The sequence below is a fragment of the Gopherus flavomarginatus genome, chromosome 11, assembly GCF_025201925.1.
Source record: "Gopherus flavomarginatus isolate rGopFla2 chromosome 11, rGopFla2.mat.asm, whole genome shotgun sequence".
NCBI lineage: Eukaryota > Metazoa > Chordata > Testudines > Testudinidae > Gopherus > Gopherus flavomarginatus.
The window spans coordinates 26,691,199-26,710,359 of NC_066627.1; the positions used below are offsets into that span (position 1 = coordinate 26,691,199).

At 47.4% G+C, this 19,161-nt stretch overlaps 1 protein-coding gene across 2 annotated transcripts in view; it reads left to right on the plus strand.

Moving 5' to 3' along the window:
• The first annotated feature begins 282 nt into the window (after positions 1 to 282).
• Positions 283 to 19,161, plus strand: part of TP53INP2 (tumor protein p53 inducible nuclear protein 2) — a 46,826-nt gene continuing 27,947 nt past the window's right edge. For both annotated transcript variants that reach the window (XM_050917476.1, XM_050917477.1), the window contains exon 1: positions 283 to 608. The gene's annotated coding sequence lies outside the window, so the exon portion shown is untranslated. The remainder of the gene's footprint in view (positions 609 to 19,161) is intronic.

Below are 19,161 nucleotides of genomic sequence, written 5' to 3' on the forward strand. Positions count from 1 at the left end.
TCGAGACAGAGTGGGGAGGAGGCGCATGCTCAGTTCCGCACCCCCAGTCCGGACCCTGCCTATTGCCACGCTGTCGCCAGCAATCGGAAGCCCCCCACAGCCGCACCCCGAACTCCACACGGCTCCCGGCTCTCACGTGGAGCAACTCCAGCTCCGCCCTCATCCCTTCGGAGAGGTGCATCCTTGAAGCTCCGCCTCAACCCAGCTCTGCCTCCCATTGGCTGCTTGTCCGTCGGGATACGCCCTCTGCGGGCGGGCCCCTTTGTGATGTCATAATCAGCTGTTTGGACGTTCTAATTTCTGATCTGGTCTGAGATCAGCAGCAATAACAGAAAATAATAATACTCACCCTGAAGCCAGTGGAGGGAGGGTCCGGCCCCAACAGCAGCCGCCTACAGCTTGCAATGGTGCATATCTTCTGAGAAGAACAGACACACCACCACCACCTCCTGCATCTTTTTTTTTAATTTCCATTTATAATATTGTTGTTGATTTTAATTAAAACTACCTCACAGACTGCCTAAAGCTGGTGCTTTACGATATTTAAAAAAATCTTGTGGGTTTCTTGCGGTGTTGTTTACAAAATAATTGCTGACATTAAAGGCAAGGTAAGTGCCATCCTCTGTTCTGAAATGTGGCTGGCTAAATTCAAACTTGAGAGCTATCTCTTTGTACTGCGGGCAGTATTTTTTTATATATATTGAGTATGTTGTTTACGTTTTTAAGATCTCTCTCTGCATTGAATGGGTTGGGTGTGTGTTAAAATCTCGGTGTGAGGGCGTATTAAGATTTAAGAGCCATCTATTTTCTCCTTGGGGTGTGATTTAAGGTCCCTCTCTATTTAGCTGGCTGTGTGCAGGCAGGAACATCCCTTTGTGTTTTAGTATGTTGTGTGCATTATGATTTGATATGGCTGTTGGGTGGAAGGGAGAACAGAGCTCATTGCCTTGTTGGGGAGACTATTAGCTATGAAGAGAGATTGGTCTTTTGTTGTTTTTATACAGCAGCCCTGGCCTGTAGTGACCAGGGTGAAAAAAACAGGATAATTTGGGATCTGAAGAGAGGCTCCTACTTACTTCAACCACACAAGAGTCTGTCTCTCTCCCTCTCTCTCCTTGGCTTGCCAATAATGAGAGGGAGGGGGGACATAACGTCGAGGCAGGTTTGTGAGAGCAAATGGCCCCAGCTAAACCCCAACCCTCCTAGCTACCTAAAATGGTGATTTTGCTTGGATTTGGTACTAAACAAAAGACATACGAGGTCGCCAAAAATAATGCACCGGGACCCGGGCTCCGGCTGGTGTATTCCTCTTTCCAGCTCCTATGCAAGAGGAGCCATTTGTCTCGACTCCCTTCTGCCACAAGCAGAGGGGTATAAATTAGTGCTGCACACGCAGATACGGGGATGTGAGCAGAGAGCCCGTCTAGCTCATAGCAGGCGAGTGGAAAGTGTACAGCATAATTAACGGCAGATCAGAGGGGTGATGTGCTGCGGCTACTGCTTTGGCTCAACCTGTTTCTCTGAGGCAGAGACAGGGGCTTATGCTGAGACGATCCAAATCGGGCCTGTCTGTTCGGCTAATACACTTCTCTCCAGCAGGCGTTTACAGGGAACGGGCAAGGCGAAGTTGGTGCCTGGTTTGTTTCCTGATCGATTTCCCATTTCCTCCCTGCCCCCACCCAAACTCCTTCACTGCAGGTTTAGCACTTCTGGCTTGCACGAACAAGAGAGCGTGAATTGCACCGGATCCGCTCTGGCTTTTAAGCCGGCCTAGGGAAGGGAAGGACAGAGCCTGTCCAGCCCCGGGGCTGGGTGTTTGTCCTACACCATCTACCCTTCTTTGGAAACGGACAGTGGTGCCCACGAGGGTGGCTCCTGGCTCTCCTCCTCCTCGAGAGCATAAATAGGAACAAAGCCCCGGCTCCTGGAAGGGGGGGATTCCCCCCCTCTGCGTGTGCAGAAAAAAAACAACTGCTGGCCGGTTGTACCGCTGTAGTCAATACCCCCTTGTCCCTAGTTGTTTGTTTCTCCACCAACGGATTAAGATTAAAGGCGGATCTCTATTCCCATTGGCTCCCTGGGATTGGATGCCTGTGATGACGTGATGTGATTTGCATATGACATTGAAACGTCAGCCAGGCCAGCCCTCCTCCACAACACACACTGAAGTTGTCCTCTTTTGACCTGTGCTGAGGGAGGTAATGTGCTCAGTGCTGGTCTGCAGCACATTCCTCTGACAGCTTTGTAGGCAAAAGACAGGCGGGAATATTTTTATCTTTGCCTTACCGAGCAAGGCAAGGTCAGGCTGCTCAACTGAATAAGGCTGAGCCAGGGGAGGAAATATTAATGCTCACCTTTAATTTAGGAAGTTATCCATAGTGGTAGCTGCACTGCTAGCCAGAATTTGGAGGTTGCTTCGCTGAGCGATGTTAATAGCTATATATAATTTAGTATTGGCACAGGCAGATTAGCAAGCCTAATTTATTTTTTTCATACCATTAAGATGACAAAACGTTCAACTATGCCATAGTACTTGAGTGAAATGAGATACTAGGGCAGGATAAAAATGTTCCACATTAAATATCTTTTAATATCTAATCAGTAATGCAGATCCTAGATTGCTCCATTAACTAGAAAAAATAAATAGGAAAGTTATTTTAGCTATATTTATGGAGCAGCCATATCACTAATGAGGGAGGGGAGAGAAAATACTTTAAAAGCATTATTTGCAGCTGCTTGAGTAAGTCAAACTCAAAAACTTTTTTAGATCATACAACTGTCAAACTGGTGTAATATCTTTATTATAAGTTATTTGGGCTGGAAAAGCTGCCATCATGAAATGCTAGTTACAGATTTATTTAAGTTAAATCCTGTACATCTTATTACTGAAGTTTTGACTAGTTAGATTTTTAGACCCCAATTCAGCAAAGCACTTAAGTGCATGCATGAAGTCCCATTAACTTCAGTGGGATTTAGGCATAGGCTTAAATGCTCTGCTGAAGGCCCTGGTGTTCTTCATGTTAAGCCTTAGCAGATTGACAGATGCAAATACCGGCACTGGCATGGTGAATTGTTTGCTACAACCCTCTCTGCACTATGGAAGTTTACAAGAACAGCAACAAATCTCACTATTCAGCTGAACTTGTGTTAGACGCACATTGGCCCTACTGCAGGCAAATTCTGGCTGCTGGACCTGTTCTTACCACTTGCTTTTCAGGTGGTTAGAAATGTCAGAAGTCATTAGATCATTGTCTACTCTAGGGGCCGGATTTTCATAAGGGCTGAGCAGTCAGCAGCGTCCTTTAAGTCACCTACATTAACTGGCCAGAGCAATGGAAGCTGTGAGATGCTGAGCTTCTGAAAATCTGGCTCTAGTTGTGGGTTCTTAGCAATGGGGAGGGAGAGTCTAGCTTCAGTTCACCAGTGCTAGAACTAGTGGAAGCCCTGGGATCAGGAGTGGGGGGAATCATTTTGTAAATTTCCCCAGGGTAGACAGAATCTAAGGGGGAAGATACACCCCTCACTCAGAGCCCAAACCAAGGCCTAGATGCTATTGAAGCCTAGGGAGATTAAAGCACTGTCCCTGCTACAAGAAATACCCACCGCTGACCATGCATGTCAATAATGGGTGCAGCTGAACAGGTATTGACCTTGGTTTTCTGCAAGCGTAGGCAAGGGCATGCTGTGTATCAGAAGCCATGATTAAAACTTGTGTGGGGCTTTGTGTTCTGCCCAGGGCCAGGGGTGAGTTTCACCCTATTCCTTCCCTTCCTTAAAAAGCTCTCCTTTTCTACAATACCCACAACCAGTGGTTAGGCCACTGGTGTACTGGGACCACAGCCTATCAAACTGACAAATATTGGCTCAGTGTTTTCTTGTGTTCCCCCATCAGCTGGTCTCCATCTGTTGGATGATATTTAGATTGTAAACTCTTTGGGGCAGGGACTGTCTTTTTGTTCTGTTTGTACAGCACCTTACACAATGAGGACCTGGTTCATGACTAGGGCGCCTCGGTGCTCCAGTAATCTAGTTTATAATTCTGCCACATTTAGTCTCATCAGATGTATTTAAAAAAAAAAAAAAAAAACAACTTTGCCCTTCAATAAGTTTTTTCCCCAGTCTTCCCAATAGCAGCAGAAAGACCTGCTTAAAAAAATACCCAATTGTCACAGTAAACATTCCATGGTTTACATCAAAATCTCTGAATATCTGAATGAACGTATGATATGCCCACAGTTTTTCTTTGAGGAATAATTTTGCACTAACATCTAATGCTTGCAGCCAAGAGTAAAGACCTCTGAGTTCTAATAAATTATTTCTTTGGCCCTGATCCTACAATAAGCTCAGCCCAGGCAGATCAACCATGCACCCGCAGAGCCCGAACTGAGCACTGTGCAGATTCAGGGCTCCAACCCCATGGTGCTCATTGTATGGTTGATGCCTTTGTATCTTGAAAGTAAAATGTTCCAGATTAGCATTCAGTCTTATGGTTTTGCTAATTTTTATGTAGTTGGCCTGTTCATCCCCTGATAAACATATATACAGGTACTCGTATTAATATTGTTACATATCTGCATCAAAAGGAGACCAAGATGGCTTCCAAAAATCCACATGCTAAACCATGGTGCTTTTGTATATCCCAGCCTGTTGAAACAAAGCCCAGACTTCTGGGTAATGCCTTGAAGTCTGCTGTTGACTTTTCTCCACATGCAGCCTATAATGTATTTAATTTATCCTCAGTGAAGTGCCACTGATTCCAATCAGGGACAAATTTGACCCTTTGGGCGTTGCTCTCAGCAAAGCTGTTTTCACTCTGAGAGTTGCAGTGTATTTGTATGTCTGGGGTTTGTACTTCTCTCAACTTCTCACCCATGAGAGTGAGAACACCCTTGTGCCCACTTCAGTGACAGAACAAAACCTATCAACTTCAGTGAGGTGTTGGGACAGGATTCTTAAAGGGATGCTGCATTTTTTGGGAGGGTGGAAAACCCCCCCCCACACCTTTCCTCCTTTCCACCACAAGTTATTTAGAGTGGTTATTTTGTCACCTGAAATAGCTATAAAACCCATATATGATGTATGTTTGCTTTCTGCATTTCACTCAGCTTGGAGAATGAAACTAGATAGTTTCATCTTTCTGGTTCTCCTGCACAATGCTAGAGTGCCTTGGTCCACAGTATGTGAGCGATCAAAGCAAAAGGAGTCTTTCCCACTGAATGTAAAACTTACTGATACAAACCATTTTTCTTCATATTAGATTTCCCAACTACAGAGCACCTCTTCAGCATTTAATAACCGATAAGGCCCTGAGCCTGAATTCAATCTTCACAGGCCACCTCTTGAGCCCAAGTGACATGCCACTGGAGTCGATGGCTCTACATAGGTCCTAATCCTGCAATTGGCTAACTCTGAGCATCAATTAACGTGGACAAAGTTCCCTTTGGAAATGCATTAATGGATTTAGTTCACTGTTAGTTGGCAGCCACATATCGACACTGGGGTTGATCTGCGGAGATTTATATCTATATAGATATAGATATAAAAAAATGGATTAAATGCACTAACCCAGCCTTGCAAAGCTGCTCTGAAGACTTAACAAGCCCAGGAACAAGGTCTCCTCCCCCACCCTTTGCTGTGAAGATTGAAGCTAATGAAGATATTGATATGTCACTCATCCATCCAAAAAAAACTCATGACTGTCTGGGTGACCACAATGTTGGAAGGCTGCATACAGCTCCTCACCCTATATTTTTTGCTAGAGCAATAAACTTAAAACGTGTATTGCATCCCCTCCAGTGGCTATTGGGATAACAGCCTTACTACTGTTGCCATGTAATGGAGTTTTTCCTTAGCTAATAGTGTTTAGAGGTGTGTGCTGTGGTGTCAAAGGTCCCGTGCTCAAGTGCTGCTGCTGACCTAACGTATGGGGGATGCTAGCACATCAAGAGCACATCTGTATTTTAAGAGCTATGAGGTTAATATAGTTCCAAAAACTAACTGCTTAATAATCCTGGTCTAGTTAACATCTTGGGATTTGACATTTCTTTCATTGCACAGCATTTTTATCTCCAAGAATAGGATGATTATAAACACCAAAGGAAGGAATTATTTGTGTGTCTTTTTTGTAGAACTAGCTGAAAATAGCATTTCCCAAGAGCATCACTTGATTTGTGCTTCCAATGCAGGATAGTGACGACTGAACGGAGTATTCTTAGCTCTGCCTAGGAAGAATGTAATGTTTGTCGTCAGTCCCTGTCCTGCTGTGTAGTATTTATGGAAAGTTTCTGGGATCACGGTGCCATTTTCTGAGTAGTATTACAGCCTGCAATTCTAGATCTGCTGCCCCTGTTAGCTACAAAGAAACAGACTCCTACTCCTAGCTTCAGAAGCTCCTATGAATCAGAGGTCTTTGTTGCTATTCCTTTCTCCTTTTCTTAGCTTCTAGAGCTATTTGCAGAGACAGTGATTCACAAAACAAAGCTAATTGTGTATGAAGATTATGGAAAAATAGTTAAAGCCTTTAAACAAACTCTTATTTGAATCTATTTAAGTGCTTAAAAATATGGAATGGTTGGGCTTTTCAGAAGAGTGATGACAAACTTAACCCTTAAGAGGCAAGTTTATTCTTAAGGAGGTGTCATTTAAAGACTGCCTACTTTCTGTGGTGTGTCTGGCCACTGGGGATTGCTGTAGCAGGAAAGAGGTAGCCTCTTGGTACTGGAAACTGAGAATGGTCCTCTTCCTTCTGTTGGGGCTACTGTAGTTGACCCACCTTCCTCTGCTGCCAGTTCCAGAATCAGCCTTAAGGGTAAGGGTCAACCTGGGGAAAAGGCAGTACTGACTGGAGAACAACCTATACAAAACCTTGGAAAATTCTGCATGGGATATGGGGAGTGGGAGGTGGAGAGGAGAAAAACCCAGAGGAATTTATAATCCAAGTCTCAGCCAGAATGTTGTACCACAGTGACTACTTGCTTGCTCGTATGCAGAACTGGGTGTTTCTTCCGCATACAGCGAGTTGCTGCGCTGGGGCTTGAGGCTGATGTCTCACAGATGGCAACTTGTATCACACAGAACTTGGTGGCACCAGCCACATCTATGTTTGATTTTTTTCCCCTGTCTCTCCAGCCTAAACAAAACAAAGCTTTTGTCCATTCATGCAGCATGTAGTCCCCTAGCTGTCAGACTGTGAGCGGATGTCCCCTACCCAGGGTCATCCACAGATAGTCTGAACTGTCACTCCATGGCTAGCTTCCTTTGCAGCTCGGAAGCGGGAGTAGATTTGTGTACAGTCCCTAGACCCTATGTCACACCAGGACTAGGGTGACGAGATGTTCCGATTTTATAGGGACAGCCCCAATTTTTGGGACTTTTTCTTATATAGGTTCTTATTACCCCCCAACCCCTGCCCCGATTTTTCACATTTGCTGTCTGGTCATCCAGGACACTTTGCTCCTAGACTCGAGGAAGTGATGCACAGGCAGGACCAAGGCCAGACCGTGCTCACCTAGCCAAGTGATGGGATGCTGTCCCAAGCATACAGAAGTCTGCAAACCTGTACAGTTTTCTTGAGGCATTTTCCCTGGGTGCCCTATAAAGTGCTCCACAAAGCAGATGTGGGGTTCTGTTCAGAGGGAGGAGTTTGTGGGGAATTTATCACTGTCTTTTACACTGTGCTAAACACTAGAACTGGTTGGAAAGAATGGGTGGGGCGGGGGAAGAGTGGGGAGGAGTCTTTCCCTGTGGAAAGTTTGATTTTTTTTTTTCCAATCAAAAGTCAAAAATTGGAACGGTCCATTTAGGAATTGCCATCATAGTGCCTCATGGAAGTTGTAGTTCATGCGCCCATTCTCCTCCGTATGCTGGCCTCAGTGATATGACTGCATCTCCCATGCAATGCCATTGTGTCCCCTTTTAGAGAAGATTCCACACCCCCACCTATAATTTCAGTTTGATGGATGTAGGTTTTGCAGTTGCCAAATGCTGTTAAACCATGTTGTACCCCAGAATTGGCTGCATTTCACCGGTGGGTGCAATGATTCCTGCCTATCTACCTGGAGACAAGAGACTGTCATTACTCTGAACACTGGCGTGGACAAAGCATCTAAGAGCATCTACATTACAAGAACTGACTCCAGGGAGTGTCTTAGATGCAACTTAGTGTAGACAAGACCCAGGAGTGTCTCCACAACTGGGTTAAAAACCCAGGCAGTCCAAGGCTTAGATCTCATTATGGAGAGCAGTAAGGGCCCCTCACTCCTCTCTACATTGTTTTTAAACCAGGGGCCCTAGCTTTTTTCTGTAAGTGGGGCCAAGCTTTTTTAAAATCCAGATAAATGATTGACAGACAAAGCAATTCTCCAAGTACTTTAGCACAAGCCTTTTTACTTCCCTGCATGCTGCTGCAACCAGTGGCTGTACCATTGCAAACAATGGATTGGCGGAAGATTTCTAGGAGACAGAGAAGCAGTGTGTCTGCTTCTTTGCTGGAGGCACTGCAGATGTGAGGGGGCAATTGGTGGGTTACTCTCTAGCCATGAAGACAGCTGCTAGCTGCCCACAAGCCTTGGCAAATGTTGAGTTGATCCCCTAGGAAGGGAATGTTTTCTGTGAATGGCTGGGTGGTTTATGCCACAACATGCTAATCATGTTGGACAAGAGCCAATGATTGTAGGGTATGGGGAAACAGCCCGATCCTGTCTCCCTTGGAGTCTTGCCATTGATTTTAGTGAGAGTGGGATCACGGCCTATGTTAAGATCAAAGGTCATGCCAGCCCTTGTAGAGAGCTCTCTCTCTATTACAGATGCAGAAATAGCTGTTTTCAGCCCAAACTGCATTTCACAAGCTATCCATACAGGACTCTCCCCCAGCTCTGAAATGCAGCTGCTTCTAGGATGAAGGGCAGCAGTCAGTGGGCTGCAGTCGTGTAAGTAGAATTCAATTCTTACTGGTACGCTGCACCAGCATGGGGAAGAGCGGACGTAACCGCCCCATATGATCCCACCCCAGGGCCTCGTGCTCTCCCCCTCCCAGTGGGTGGACATGGCACAGCTGCTGTGTGGGCTGCTACGAGAAGAGGAGGGCTTGCTCTCGGGAACAATAACTGGCTCACAGAGACACACCTGCTTTGGGAATTGCCAGCAGAAGAGCTTCAAAGGAGCTCCTTCTGACAACAGAGAATACTTTTTTCAGCCACACTGGCAACCGAGCCCCATGCCAGCATCTTCTCTGCCATGGCTGTATTGCCCCAAGCCCTTCCATGCAGCTGCACCTCCTGGGTCCTGTCCGGGGTCCGTGCAGCAGCCCCGCCAGAGGACAGTGTTGTGGGGGGGGGGGGGAGGCAGGGAGGAGAGAGAAGAGAATGAGGGTAGGAGCGGTACAGCTGCGCCAGAGGAGCTGCCAGCGTGGGGTTCTGCTCCTTTTGCCGCTGCGGTTCCCAGGATTGCCCTGAACTGTGGGGGCTCTCCTGGGAACTGAAGGGGTGAAAGGAGCAGAATGTGGGACTGGTGGGTGGCCCCATGCCGGCAGCTCTGCTAGTGTGGCTGTACCACGCCCTAGCCTCACGCGCCCCCCCAGCACTGTCCTCCAGCAGGGCCGCTCTACAGACCCCAGAAGGAGACACAGGCACACAGCTGCGTAGAAGGGCTGGGGGCGGTACAGCCGCACCAGAGGAGCTGCTGGCGTGGGGCCACCCGGCAGCCCCATTTTCTGCTTCTCCTGTGTCTTTCTGGTACACTGTACCGGCTATAAATAGCTTAGTGGTACAACGAATCGTACCGCCCTACTTGCACCACTGGGGGGGCAGTACCAGCAAAAGTGCAAGAATCACATGACACAAACATGTCTGGAAGTGTCCTTCACCAAGCATGACCCGTGTGCATTCTTTACAGTAAGCCTTGAATGACCGAGCTTGGCATCAGCTATGCCTGATGTTGCAACAGGAGTAGAAAAAAAAACATTTTGGCCAAGGACACCCAGGCAACCTTATCTCTTATGAAAGGTCTTTCAGGCCCTTCTCTCTCTGTGCAGGAGAGATAAGGACCTCAGTTTGAGCTTTCACTTAAGAGATCATCAACTAGATAGAATTCAGTTTCTCCGCCTTGGAAGGCTGTAGGCCTGAACTGCCTCTGAAAGCTCAAAACGTGAGATTCCAGAGTGTGTAGCCATTTCAAACCTGATTCCTAGGCAACTGAGCCCTCCCCAAGTCATTCTGCATTATCTTGTAGGACATCCCCTGGATTACACTATGTAAGATTGGCAGGCCACTTAGGAGGTCTTCACATAAAGAGGAACCTGTTGCTGTAAGTGCCTTTTGTTAACTACTTCCCCCCCCCCTTCATTGTGGAGGTTCATAGATGGGAGGTAGGGAACAGGAAATGGAGCTGGTTTTGAAAGGAACTGGCTCACCCATAAAGTAGTAACTAGTCTGCTAATGGTGTGCCTGTTTTCACTGCAGAAGTAACCCTGATGGCTGGCACCTGGTTAACTGAGCTTAGATGTGAGCAGCCACACTGCAAAGTCCTATTCCGGTTACCAGTACTACACTCCCCCTTTCATCAGCCCTGCCCCCAGGAATCCTAACAACACATGGGGGACCACTGTACTAGGGCCTCAAGCTAAGTCACCCCCCAAAACATCTAAGTCTGTAAATAAAGTGCAGTGGGGGAAGTGGGTCCCAGCTTTCTCTCAATGGGCCTGCCTGGGAGCTTATCCCATGAGTCTTTGCATTGCAGTAAGCTCAGCAGCTGAATTCCTGGTGAATTGTCAGATAACTAGCCTGTTTGCCTGGGCCCAAGTGGAATTATGGGAAGGCTCTGGAGGACTATCAGAACTTGAGTGATTTAGTTTGTGTCCTCAGTGCAAAGTGAAAGCTCCAGCTGGGCCAAAAGTACCACCAAATCTGTGTGAGAGGGTGGCGTGTGGGGAAGGAGGAGGGCTCAGCAGCAACTCCTAGGTTTACTCTGCAGTGAAGACAAACTTTGTGTGTGTAGAAGTGGCGTACTAGTGCCCCATCTTCTCTCTCTGTGTTTATTTTGCTTTAGGTTCGGGTAGTTGTAGATGGTTCTAGTCCTTCAGGCAAGGAGTGGAGACCTACTCACTAAGGGGGATTCCCTGACTCCATGTGGGAAAGGCACAAGTTGGAGGACTTAAGTGTTCAACTCTAGCTTGGAAAAACCACAGTTAGGTGCAGCACTCAGAACCCGCTCCACCAGGTGTGTAGCCAGGGTTTTTAAGGGCCTCTTTACAGACAAACTGAGGAAACAATGTGCAGCTCTCTCTTTAGCATCTGGTGGTTCAGAATAAAACACTTGGTGAGGGAGTGAGGTGGGACACTGTCATTTTAAGACACAAGTAGCACGTTACTGCTATCCCACCTTCCCAAAAAGGGGAACCAATTGATAACAATTTCTGAGGGTGTTGCTTAGTTGGTGTCAGAATGGGCAGGTTCCATAAGAATAAGCCAAAGGCTTCCCTATTTTCCCTATTGCTATGAGCCAGGCCTGGTGACTATCCTCACACAACCCCTTTTCTTGTGCTAGCTAGACCCCTGTCAAGCCAGTATACAATTAACACCATGGGGGCCAATTCATCAGATGGGTGTAAGTCAGGAGAGCTCCACTTAAGTCAGTGGCACTACACTGATTTGCAACAGCTGGAGATTTGGCCCAGAGTCTGTATTCCCATTAGTAAGAACCCTTGTGCCCTTTCTGAAATCTGTCTTCCACTGGACACACCGACTGGTTCATTGTTCCAGGACTGCCTACACAGGTTTGTTATTGTAGGGTTGCTCATGGTGAGCACTGGGCTACTGTTCATTATTAAACACCTGTGAAGACATTGTTCCATGTCCTTTGATAACAGATAAGAAAGAGCAATTTGGGGCCCTACTAGACCTAATTGTAGCTGCCTGGCTGGTAAAGGAAAGCGCTTCAGGAATATAGAGCCTTGGACAGTGGCTAAAGCAGGGGTCCGAGAGCCAAGAATTTTAGTTTCAGGCATTGCCAAACTCACTGTGTAACTTTGGACATGCAACTTATCTGTGTCTCATTCCCCCCTTTACCACCTGAGAAATAGGGATACCACTTCCCTGCTTGGACGAAGGTTGAGCATCAGTTAAAGTCTAGACTCTAGAGTGTTTTATCTTAAAAAAATATATAATTTCCATTATACACTCTGATGGCCTAGTTTATAACTCAGCCCTAAAATTCACACAGGCAAGAAACTTGCTATCTTGGGGGGCAAATCTGTGAGCAAGGTGCAGACTTTACAGCAACAAAAGAGAAGGTCTGTGCTTTGAAACACTCCTCCATTCTAGGATCGCAGAAAACTCCTGGGTTCTTTAAACCAGAATGCTTTGGGCTGCTAATCTGTTGTTTCCAGAGAGGCCATGTAGAGCTGTGTTGCTTCTTACAAAAACCGGGATAAGATTGCCCCTTCACCATGGTATCCAAGTGCATTTCATTTTTTATTCCAGCAGTGGACTTGTTTTAGATGCATTTCACATCACAGCTAATTATAAGAAAAGAGACTGCCTCCTACTTTAGACCCCGATTCAGCAATGTACTTAAGCACATGCTTAGCTTTAAGAATATGCTTAAGTCGATCCCTATTTAGCAAAACACTTCAGCCCACAGTTTAAGTTCTGCTGAAGCCAATGCTCATGCGTCAGTGCTTTGCTGAAGTAAGCCCCTTGTAAATTAACTGGAAGGGAACCACCAGACTCCTCCTCTTTACAGGCTCCTCCTGGCTCTCCACTCCCCGCTTCCTCTTGCAGGGCCAGTTACTTTTCAGTAGATTGCAGAATGGGCCAGACATTAAGTTTGTATGTTGTTCTGCAGCAAACATCAATTAAAAAACCCCAAAACCCTATGGCTGCAATTCAATATGGGACAACTGCCAAGGGAAGTCCATGTGTAGGCCTAAAACATTGTCAGTGACCTTATAACTTACGCCACTTTCACAAGCAGTGTAATTTAAGGACACAGCAATGAGCTTGGCCCTGGTGTCCCTTGTTATCAACCAAATTCAACCCAGGTGTAACACCTCTGAAATGGTTGCACCAGGGATCAATTTGGACATATGTATAAGTATGTACAAACACTATGTTGTTTAACAGTGAAGGCAGATCAAGATAAACAGCCAGCAACATAAGCAGAAAAGAACCTAAGCAACCAACAGTTACGTTCTGTTGTATAGTCAACAAAACACCTAAACTGTGGCAATTTATAGAATGCTTATGACCAAGTCCTCATCCTACTTATACCAACTGAGGATCTGGCCCATAACCCTTAACCAAGCCTTTCAATATATTTGTTTTAGATCTCCTTCCCTCCTGATCTGTTTGGTTAATGAGAAGGATAAATCTTAAGATTTAGAGAGCAATTTAATTGGACTCTGAGAGAGAGAGAGAGAGAGAGAGACTCTCTCACTCACACACACACCCCAATACTTGGGTTGCCAGTCCTACAGGATTGTCCTGCAGTCTCCAGGAATGAAAGATCATCATGTGATGAAGCCTCCAGGAATACATCCAACCTAAATTGGCAACCCTGTGTGTCGCATCAGGCCACAGATTGGGCTGTGTTGGTCCTAATCTTTCTGTACAACTTGCTCACATGACAGATGTCGTGCAAAGAGACACGATAGAGTTCCTGTGCTGTATTGCTAGAAGGCAGCACATAGTTCCATGGTAAAATTCAACTGACTTGTGCTCTTGGCAACATGTGCATTTAGCAAATGGGGACACGTTCATGAGCATTCAGATGACTTGCTGATGGAATCTAGTACCTGCCATGCTGTAAAGGGGAGCCACCTGCGTTAAGATATTGTAACAAAACCATGGCAACTCAGGAATGATCACTTACGTCTTCCAGTGCTGCTGTTGATGGGACCTCAGATCCTCCTGCTCCAAAAGCACAGCCCCCCGGCGACTCTCTATTAGTGTAGGGCCTCTGACACACAGCTGATCTGTTCTGATTCCATCCATCAGAAATCATCAGGGCACATATACACTAGCCAGTTAAAGCAGTACGCTTTAAAAAAAAAAGATTGCTGGATCGGCAGAGAAATTAGAGCAATTTATGGGCTTATTATTGAAGTGGGTTCACAGAAGCCAATATAAACTCCCAGAGGGCCCCTATATCATGGCAACAGTGGCTCTCATGCACTAGGAACCATTTAGCTTAGTGCAATTTGAAATGGATACAAGGACTCAGATCTGCGAATATCTAAAGCTCTTCCTTCCATCAGAGAAAGTAGATCTGCCCAACAATCCCAACTCCGTGCCCCAGAGGAAAGCGAAAACCATTGTGCTTGCGGTGGGGAGGGGAAAATTCTTCCTGACCTCAGATTCAGTAGGGCTGATTCCCTGAGCTCTCCACAGCCTCGCTTTGAGCTCTGCCCCACCTAGAGCCAGCACTCTTCCTTCACACCCGCTTTGAAAGTATCTAGCAGGCATAGGACTCTCACTAATAATTAACAGTCATTGCTGCTGGGATCAGGACCTTACACACTGCACAGGCAGGTAACATGGCCCTGCCTGAAGAGCAGACTAATAAAGTGCCTGCTGCCACAGACATGAGCACGCACACCCCTACCTCAGCTCTTGGGAACAAAGTGATGTTTGCTCCGATTCAAATTCCTGTTGTAACTTTTGCCCTTCTTAGTAGCACTATATTTATTTAGTTTGCCTGCAATGCTAGTGCCATCTAGGAGGGGGACGCTGATGAAACAAGCTGCACTTAAAGTCTGCAGGGCAGACCAAGCCTTATGTCGGTATAACTACGTTCACCCCCCAAGGGACGCAGCTATATTGACTGAACTCCTGATGTAGGCGGCAGTACATTGCCAGGTGGGCGCCACCCACTGACATAGCTATCACCACTCAGGGAGGTGGAGCACCTACACCACTGGGAGAAGCATTAGACGGAGTCATCACCAAGTGCCGCTGCAGTGTGTATGTGTAAACAAGCCCTAAGGCAGGGTTAGATTAAAGCAATCTGGCATCCTAGGCACACCCCTGGCCACACCCCTGTTTTGGCTCCCACTCCCAAGCCACCTGATGGATTGGTGGGATGGGGTGGGCAGGTTGCCACATCATCTCCTCTGGGGGCACACTGTCTGCGTGGACCACCCAGGCTTCAGGGAGTTGAGATCTGTCCTGAAGGAGGGAGAATTTATGCCCCAGCCACCCAGAGGCCTGTGTGGTGTGAGAGGGCCCTGGCCAATACCAACCTAGCAGAGACAGGATGGAGTGGTGACAACAAGGGAAAAAACCCAGCACCACTCATCTCATTCTCTGCTGGGGCAGCATTGGTAGGCTCTCCTTAGAGCACCTCCTCTGGAATCAACACAGTGGAGGCACATAGGGTAGGACACACCTCGCAGCTTTTTTCCAGGCTTCCTGCAAAATCAAGCAGGCAGCTCTGCATCAGTTACGCTCAGGTTGTGTTTTCAGGCTTGTCTTTGCCTCCATGAGGACTAGCCAGGAGTCAGACATTGCCTAACTCCATGGCACTCCACATGGCCTTGTGCCTCAACCCAGCTCTGCATGAAGGAGCTGGACAGGGAATAGTAAATCTGAGAACAGTGATCTGCTAACTACAGACTTCCCTATGCTTGGTGGGCAAGATGCTTCCAGGCTGTGTCCTTGGTCCACGCAGCCACCCTTCCACTCTAGCAGGGCCTCTTTTACTTTGCTGACTGCTGTAGCCACTGCACGTGGAGGAGAAGTTGAGAAGCCACTGCTCCTTTCCCTGAGTGTGTGGATGTGGAACCATGCTGAGGGGCAGAAGGTGAAAGCGTGAGGAGAGGTGACTAGATGGGAAAGACTGAGGGGAAGAGAATGAGACATTTTTAGGGGAGGTCCTGGAGAAAGTGCAGGGAAAGAGGAAGTGCATCTAAGTTGGATGGAGGGAAAAGAGACAGGAGTGAAAGAAAACCAAACACTAGCTACTGAAAATAGTGCAGGAAGAACATACTGTGGTAGAAGCAGAAGGAAGAAGTGGGGTGAAGGCTGGGAAAGCAGGTATAACGCAGGGCAGAGTAAGCTCAGTTTAAAACAAATTATTCAATAGACACTCAGCAATGTGACATCAGACCCAGGGCATGGAGAACTGCAGACAGCGTATGGTGCTATCTGCCTCTGGAGTGTAGCAGATTGGATGAATGGCACACATTACAAGAACAAGAGTCCAGGGAGCTGCTTACAAGCTTTATTTCCCCTCCCTCCTACACCCGCAACTTACTAAAATACCGTGGCTGGGCTGCTTGGACTTGCCTGTGTCCCATGGCCTCACTATGGGGCTGGCGGCTGCCCCTCTGATCTCCTGACTGGAAGCAGGAGTGCTACAGGCCTCTCTCAAGAAGGGGAGAGACCCCTTGTTAAGTCTCTTTTGGGGCCTGACCCTTTGCCCATTGACTTTGTGGGGTCAGTGTGAGAGCACCGGGGTGTAATCAGAGGCGGTGTTCTAGACACACTCTCCCACATGCCCACTGCAGAACCACTAACAAGGAGACCCTGTAAGAACAGGCAAAGGGTGCTGGATTTCTCCACCACTCTGGCTGGAAGGAGCCCGTCTTACGAACAAGCTGGATTCATAGGTGTCCAGCGTCAGTCTAGTCCACTTACAAGAGTAGAGGCCACACAAGTCAAAATGCAACCGGTTGGTCTTATTTCCAGCCTGAGCAGCTTGGCATGTTCCCTTTCAAGGGCTGGTTATGTGCCAGCTCTGAAATCCAGAGGAGCGCACCACGAGCCCAGCCTCTGTCCTCTGCATCAGGTCAGAATGTGTCAGTTCCTTGCCTCTCGTGGAAATGGCTTCCCCTTTCTCCCAGTCTCTGGGAGAGCCATGTTTAGCTGCAGCCCACTCTGCTTGGGAAGTGGAAAGCCAAGGCCTCCGTATAGTGTGAACCACAAATCTCATTCCAACCCTTCCTATACCCTTCAGGGGAGCTCTGTGCTCCAGACAGGTGCCAACTGCGTTGTCCATGTTTGCTGCTTGCAGCTCAGTTCACACCATGGCATGAACACAGCTCCTCCCTCCATCGCCTTTTCCAGGGTCAGTAAGTGATGGTGTCAAGAGAGAGTTGCTGACTGGACTAGGGGCTTAAAATCCTTCACTGCCCTTAATAAGAGCCCAGCTGGGCTTGTTGCAAGCAGTTGTCAAAGGCTGGGATTGAGCAGGTTTTAAAGAGACTCAGGCACAGGGAAGAGAGTCATTTCACTCACCAACATCCTTTCCTCCTAGCCCCCTCATTGCTGATCTGAGCCGTCAACAACTCAGTCACTTCTGATCCAGAACAATGCTCTGCAGCTCTCTGGTGACATCCAGCTTCAGACATGGGGGGCTGGGGAGGATTCACCCCAGGGCAGTGGGCCCATACGAGCCCCCTGCCCCATGCTGAGGCCTGCTCTGGGGCAGGTTTCACCCTTGAGAGGGAGGTCACTTCTCCCCCCCTTTTACAGATGGGGATACGTGGGGGGGATGGAATGCCAATATATTCAGAAGTGGCCATTGATTTGGGGCACCTGAGTTCCTGAGTGCTCAGCCTGTGCCCCTTGGAGGTGGTTTGCAGAGCTATGGAGCACCCATAACTCTGCTTGAAGTCAGTGGGAGCTAAAGGTGCTGAGAACCTCTGCAAATCAGGCCAAAAGTGTCTTAACACCCAACAGCTGAGCTGCTCCCCCAGAGTCTCACCCCCTTTGGAGGACTCAGCACTAAGTGACTTGCCCCAGGTTGCACAGAACCCAGCTCCGCTGACTCATGGACCAATGTGTTAACTGCTGAACCATTCTTCATCTGCTCTCCCTGGAGCCCCTGCCCAGTTCACCTACTGATACCATGTGCCTCTGTGTGTTGTTGTTATGATTGCTTCCCTCACAGTGCTGCACTCTCTGGGCATCCATTATGACCACTCACGTTCATATAAAGCACCAGCAGACACTGGCCTGAAGGGTTTAAGAGGCAGGAGATGGCTCACTGTAAATGAGAAAGTGGTTCTCTTAGGACTGAATCTTGCCATTGTTCCATGGAAACCCTACAAAGGCAGCAAGAGTTTGTGGGATCAGCCACCAGTGATCGAGAAAGCCAGGAAAACACCCATTCAGGGACATCTGGGTCAAGTATTAATCTATTTCTGCCAGAGTGGGATCGTGGTTCTTCCATTGGCCTGGGAATGAGAGCTGGGTTCTCTAGCACTAAGTCCCTGTACGAAGCTGGGTTGGTACTTTCTGTCTAGGCCTCACAATCCCCTTTTATAGGATTGATAGATGCACACTTCTGAAGGGCTGCACGGTCCGTGTGCAAAGAGTAAACTCAGAGCGTGCTAATACTGGGGCTGATCCTGCAGCATGAGCTCATGAGAGTAATCCTGTAAATGTCAGTAGGCCTATTCTGGCTAGAGCTCCATGCGAGGAATGTTCTATGGATTCTCCTCCTCTCAGTACATGGAGGGACTCCACAATTTAAATGAGACGCTGTAATGGTTTGTAATGTGCAGAGAAGGCTGCTACAGGAACTGTAACAGGGACAGCTTGATTGCATGTGTATGGAGATCAGGAACTAAGGTAGACCAAACATGTAGAATAAGGCAGGTGATGGCTGGAGGTACCAGCAGCTCTGCAGAGGAGAGCAAATGGCCCTCTTCTTATAGGGAGAATGGCATTGTTACCAGAGTGATGTGACCCTCCCTCTTCCCTAGCTCTACAACCCCCGCTTATCAAATTCTGTAAGACTGCACGCACAACTTTTTTTTAATTGAAAGCTGACTTTCACCCATCTCTTGTGTCCTCTCCACGTTGTCAGCATAGCAGTTCCCATCAAGGTGTTTACACACCAGATTGATTAGCTTTGATGCTGCCAGTTACATGGTGTTCTCTAGCCTTTCATAAACAACAGAGCAAGTCATTCAAGTGCTCTGTTGTGCTAGTTAACTAGACTGTGCTTAAGCAGTGCCCCTATCTTGAGACCAGACCTGAAGGACATTCATAGCCAATGAATGGAAAGCTTCCTGAATGCTTTTTTAAAATAGTTGAATGCAAAAAAAGTTCAGCTTTACTGCAGCACCAGGGATCAAGTGCTCCATGGTCAGCAGTTCAGGTGGTTCATATGACTATATTGTGCCTCTGCAGTGTTTTCTTTTCCACTGTGTGAAGTGTG